We start from the raw sequence: 6,411 nt of genomic DNA on the forward strand, positions 1-6,411 counted from the left end.
TAACTCCTTACCCTTTTCAAATTGAAACTATACCTCTTTGCTGCTGTCAATTCTCTATCTATACTATTCCATTGATTTACCTTTCTATTTCTTAGCTAGTACCAGATAGTTTAGATAATTACTGCTTTATAATATTGTTTAAGATCTGTTATTGCTAAAGCTCCTCCCTTTACATTTTTATTTTTAAATTTTTAATGCTATTCTTTTTTTTTTCAAATGAGTTTTATTATTTATCTAATTCAGTAAAATAATTTTTGTTAATTTAATTGGAACCCACTGTCATTAATATTATTCACTATTGTATTGGACATTCTTACAACAGCAATAAGAGAAAAATCAAAATAATCAGGTTAGGAAATGAAGTGAGAGACTAAATCTGTTTTGTAGATGACATGATGATATTCTTGAAAAATCCCAAAGACCCAATTACACAGTTAGTTGAAGCAACTTATAATTTTATCAAAGTACCAAGGTATAAAATAAATCCAAATATATATCATCAACATTCTTATAGATCACCAACAAATTTCTTCAAAAAGAGATTGTAAAAAATATTCCATTTAAAATAACTCTAGCTATAAAACACCCTGAAGCACAATGGATAAAAGAACCCCAGGAACTATATTATATATACAAAAACTTTTTACAATAAAATAGGATTTAAATTTATAGACATATTAGTTGTTCATGAATAAGATCAATTTAATAAAAATGAGTAATTGATAATTAGACTTGTTCTGTTTGACTCTAAAAAAAAGGCAAAACCTAGAATAATGGATGGAAGTTGTAGAGAAGCAAATTTATGCCTTGTGTCAGAAAAAAAGAAAAATTCCTATTATTAGCGTTGTTCCAATGTAGAATTGCTTTGAGAGACTCTTCTTCCTTCAAACTTTTCAAGTAGGGTCTGAAAGACCATTATACTATATGGCACTACATGGCCACTGAAGCTCTTTCCAGTTTTCAAAATGTGTTTCGCTGAAGTTCATTTTTTTTAACTAATACTATAATCAGTATTTTCAATTTTAATGATACGGGATAATCCAATTAATACAGATGTCTCCACCAGTACCAAGCATCAATTGTTCTGCAACATACAATTTTAGAGACATCCCTAGGATCATCTAGCCAGTGTATGTCAGAAGGAAGAACCTGAAGGCAATTCTTCATGATTCAGAGACCAGATTGTTGCTATCTCCTATGTTTCCTTTTCTTTTATCTATTACTCCATCTTCCATCTCTCTCTCTCTCTCTCTCTCTCTCTCTCTCTCTCTCTCTCTCTCTCTCTCTCTCTCTCTCTCTCTCTCTCTCTCTCATCCTGCCTGCCTGTCTGTCTGATGTCTATCTGTCTATATATATATATATATCTATCTCTCTATCTCTCTGTCTCTCCATCTACGTATACTAAGGATTGTGTTCAATGGAGGCAGAGTTGTGTTGCCTCTCAGCTTGTACAATACCTCACAAACTGGGTTGAGAACAAACAAAAAATGTGTGTCAGCATCATATACTGAAAATCCTGACTCTAATATTGTTCATGCTTCCCAAGAAATGGACCCCCCACAGAGCATCACTAGTAAAACACATATGTAGCTATATGATCTCTAAATAAATTGATATTATATATTTATGTATATATGCATACATTTTATAAATACATCTAATCACATATGCATCTGTCATGTGTATGCATACATATAATATGTATAAACATATAAAATATATATAGCAACATATGTGTGAATAAATAGCATATTTATTAATGAAATGCTTTACATCTATTATCAAATTTTAGGATTGGACGATTTAAAGCAGGAAGTGTAGTGAGAGGGTTTTTAAAATAACTTCTCCTTTTACAGAAGAAAACACTAAGACTCAAATAAGTGAAATAATTTGCCTGAGGTCATATAGAAAGTGGAAGAGCTAGAATTTATCCATAGGTCTTCTGAGTCCAAATTGTACTCATTCAGCTAGAAGGAAAGGGGGGGTGAGGGAGAGAGAGAGAGAGAGAGAGAGAGAGAGAGAGAGAGAGAGAGAGAGAGAGAGAGAGAGAGAGAGACAGAGAGAGACAGAGAGAGACAGAGAGAGACAGAGAGAGAGACAGTGAGAGAGGAAGTAAGAAAAGAAAGAAAAAAAGGTTAAAAAAAGAAATACAAAAGAAAGAAAAGGGATAACAAGGATGGAAAGAAGGAAGAAAGGAAAACAAATAGAAGAGGAGAATGATTCTTTTTTTAAAATTTATTTTATTTATTTTGAATTTTACAATTTCCCCCAATCTCATTTCCCTCCCCCCAAGCCCCCACAAAAGGTAGTTTGTCAGTCTTTACATTGTTTCCATGGCATACATTGATCTAATTTGGATGAGATGAGAGAGAAATCATAACCTTAAGGGGAAAAAACCTAAAATATAAAAGCAAAATTACATAATTAGTTTTTTTTTAAATTAAAAGTAATACTATTTTGTCTATATTCTTTCTCTGGATACAGATGGTATTCTCCATCAACGAGAGACCAAAATTGTGCAAGATTTTTGTACTGATAAAATGAGCAAGTCCATTACAATTTATCATTCACCCCATATTGCTGTTTTGGGGTACAATGTTCTTCTGATTCTGCTCATGTTGCTTACCCTCAGTTCATTCAAATCCTTCCAAGCTTCCCTTAATTCCCATCCCTTCTCATTTCCAATAAAACAGTAGTGTTTTCATAACATACAAATACCACAGTTTGTTCAGCCATTTCACAATTGATGGACATTCACTAAATTTCCAACACTTTGCCACCACAAACAGGGCTGCTATGAATATTTTTGTACACGTGATGTTTTTACCCTTTTTCATGATCTCTTTAGGGTACAGACCTAGTAGTGGTATTGCTGGATCAAAGGATATGCACATTTTTATTGCCCTTTGGGTGTAATTCCAAATTGCTCTCCAGAAATTTTGGATGAGTTCACAGCTCTACGAACAAAGTATTATTGTCCCAGATTTCCGACATCCCTTCCAACATTGCTCATTGTCCTTTCTGGACATTCTGAGACGTATGAAGTGCTACCTCAGAGCTTAATTTACATTTGTCTTAAAAGTAGTGACTTACAGCAATTTTTCAGAGGACTATGAATCACTTTGATTTCCTCATTTGTAAATTGCCTTTGCATATTCCCCAGCCATTTATCAATTGGGGAATGTGTTTTTTTTTATTTGACTCAGTTATCTGTATCTTTTAGAAATGAATCCCTTGACAGAAATATTAGTTGTAAAAATTGGTTCCCAATTTACTTCATTTCTTTTGTTCTTGGTTAAAATGGTGTTGGTACAAAAGCTTTTTAATGAAATATAATCAAAATTATCTGGTTTGGTTTTAATGATGTTCTCCATCTGTTTCTTGGTCATAAACTGCTTCCCTTTCATAGATCTGACAGTTAAAGTATCCCTTTATTTACCTAGTTAGCTTATAATATTGTTTTTATGTCTAAATCTTTTATCTATTTTGATCTTATCTTGGTATGGGGTGTGAGGTGTTGGTCTAATCCATGTTTCTGCTATACTAACTTCCAATTTTCCCAGCAGTTTTTATCAGAGAGAATTTTTATCCCAATAGCTGGAATCTTTGGGTTTATCAAACAGAAGATTACTATAATAATTTCCTGCTATGGTACCTTGTCTATTCCACTGATCCACCACTCTATTTCTTAGCCAATATAAGACAGTTTCGATGACTGATGCTTTATAATATAATTTTAAATCTGGTAGGGCTAAACCACCTTCTTTTGCCCTTTTTTTCATTGAATCCCTGGAAATTCTTGACTTTTTATTTCTCCATATGAGAATTTTCTCTACCAGTTTTTCTAACTCATTAAAGCATTTATTTTGGAATTTTGATTGGTAGGGCACTAAATAAGTAGTTTAACTTGGGTAGAATTGTCATTTTTATTATATTAGCTAGGCTTATCCATGAGCAGTTAATGTTTGCCCAGTTATTTAAATTTGATTTTATTTGTGTGAGAAGTGTTTTGTAATTGTTTTCAAAAAGTTTGTGAGCCTGCCTTGGCAGGAAGACTACAAAGTATTTTGTATTTTCTGACATTTCTTTGAATGGCATTTCTCTTTCTATCTCTTTCTGCTACATCTTGCTAGTCATATATAGAAATGTTGAGGATTTATGAGGGTTTATTTCATATCCTACAACTTTGCAAAAGTTGTTAATTATTTCTAGTAGTTTTTTTAGATGATTTTTTGAGATTCACTAGGTATACCATCATGTCTTCTGCAAAGAGTAAGAGTTTTGTCTCTTCCTTCCCAATTCTAATTCTTTCAATTTCTTTTTTCTTCTCTTATTGATGAAGTTAACCTTTCTAATACAATATTGAATAGTAAGGGGATAATGGGCATTCTTGTTTCATGCCTGACCTTATTGGGAATGTCTGTAGCTTATCTCCATTGCATACAATGCTTGTTGATTGTTTCAGATAGATACTGCTTATTATTCTAAGGAATAATCTAGTTATTCCTATGCTCTCTAGTATTTTTAGTAGGAATGAGTGCTGAACTTTGTCAAAAGCATTTTTAGCATCTATTGATAAAATCATATGATTTCTAATAGGTTTGTTATTGATATAGTTAATTATGCTAACAGTTTTCCTGATATTGAACCAACCATCCTTGGGATAAATTTTACTTGGTCATAGTGTATTTTCCTAGTGATAACTTGTAATAATTTTGATGAGATAATATTTAAGATTTTTACATCTATATTTATCAGGGAGATAGGTCTATAATTTTTTTCTCTCTTTTAACTCTTTTTTTATGTATGAACACCATATTAGTCTCATAGAAAGAGTTAGACAGAGTTCTGTCTTCACCTGTTTATTCAAAGATTTTATATAGGATTGGAACCAATTTTTCCTTAAATGTTTGATAGAATTGATTTCTGATTCCATCTGGCCCTGGAGATATTTTTCTTAGGGCATTCACTAATGGCTTGTTGAATTGCTTTTTCCAAGATAGGGTCATTTAGGTATTTAATTTCCTCTTCATTTAACCTGGGCAACTTATTTTTTGAAAACATTCATCCATTTTATTTGGATTATCAAATTTATTGGAAAAGAGTTGAGAAAAATAATTCTGAATTATTACTTTAAATTTTTCCTCATTGGTGGTGATTTCACCTTTTTCATTTATGATATTAGCAATTTGATTTTCTTCTTTCTTTTAATCAAATTAACCAGAGGTTTATCAATTTTATTGTCTTTTTCCATAAAGCCATCTCTTGGTTTTATTTATTAGTTGAATAGTTTTCTTGCTTTCAATTTTATTTATTTCTCCTTTGATTTTTAGAATTTATAATTTGGTATTTAATTGGTGGTTTTTAATTTGTTCTTTCTCTAATTTTTTTAGTTGCATGTTTAGTTCACTGATTTTCTCTTTTTCTAATTTGTTCACATAAGCATTTAAAGATATAATATATCCCCTGACAGCTGCTTTGGTTGTATCCCCCAAGTCTGGTATATTGTTTCATTATTGTCATTACCTAGGATGAAATAATTCATTATTTCTATAATTATTTATTCTTTAAAATGAGGTCATTTAGTTTCCAATTAGTTTTAGGTGTATTTCTCCCTGGATGATTATTGCATGTGATGTTTATTGCATTATGATCTGAGAAAGATGTATTCACTATTTCTGCCTTTCTGCAATTGATTATCAGGTTTTTTATTCCCTAGTACATTGTCATTTTTTTTGTGTATGTGCCATATACTGTAGAAAAAATAAAGTATATTCCTTTCTATCCCCATTCAATTTCCTCCATAGATTTATCATGTTTAGGTTTTCAATCTCTATTTACCTGCTTAAGTTCCTTCTTATTTATTTTATAGTTAGATTTATATAATCTGAGAGTTGGAGGTTGAGGTATACCATCAGTAGAGTTTTGCTGTCTTTGTCTTCATTTAACTCCTTCAGCTTCTGTAGAATATGGATACTATACCATTGAGTAAATACTTATTTTGTATTGAAATTACTTTATTGTCTCTTGTATCATTTAGGAGGATATAGTTTCCTTCCTTATCTCTTTTAATGATATCTATTTTTGTAGCTGCTTTGTCTGAGATAAGGATTGCTACCTCTGCCTTTTTTCACTTCAGCTGAAGCAAAATAAATTTTGCTACAACCTTTTACCTTTTCTATATATGCGTCTCTTTGCTTCAAATGAGGTTCTTGTAAGCAGCATATTGTAGGATTCTGGTTTTTAATCCACTCTTCTATCTGCTCACATTTTAAGAGAGAGTGCATCCCATTGACATTTAAAGTTATAATTACTAACTCTTTATTGCCCTCCATGCTATCTTCCCTCTGTTTGTATTTTTCCTCTTTGTTCACTTTTTTCTATATTCCCCAGTATTTTGTTTCTGGATAC

This window comes from Macrotis lagotis, chromosome 1, assembly GCF_037893015.1.
Source record: "Macrotis lagotis isolate mMagLag1 chromosome 1, bilby.v1.9.chrom.fasta, whole genome shotgun sequence".
Lineage (NCBI taxonomy): Eukaryota > Metazoa > Chordata > Mammalia > Peramelemorphia > Peramelidae > Macrotis > Macrotis lagotis.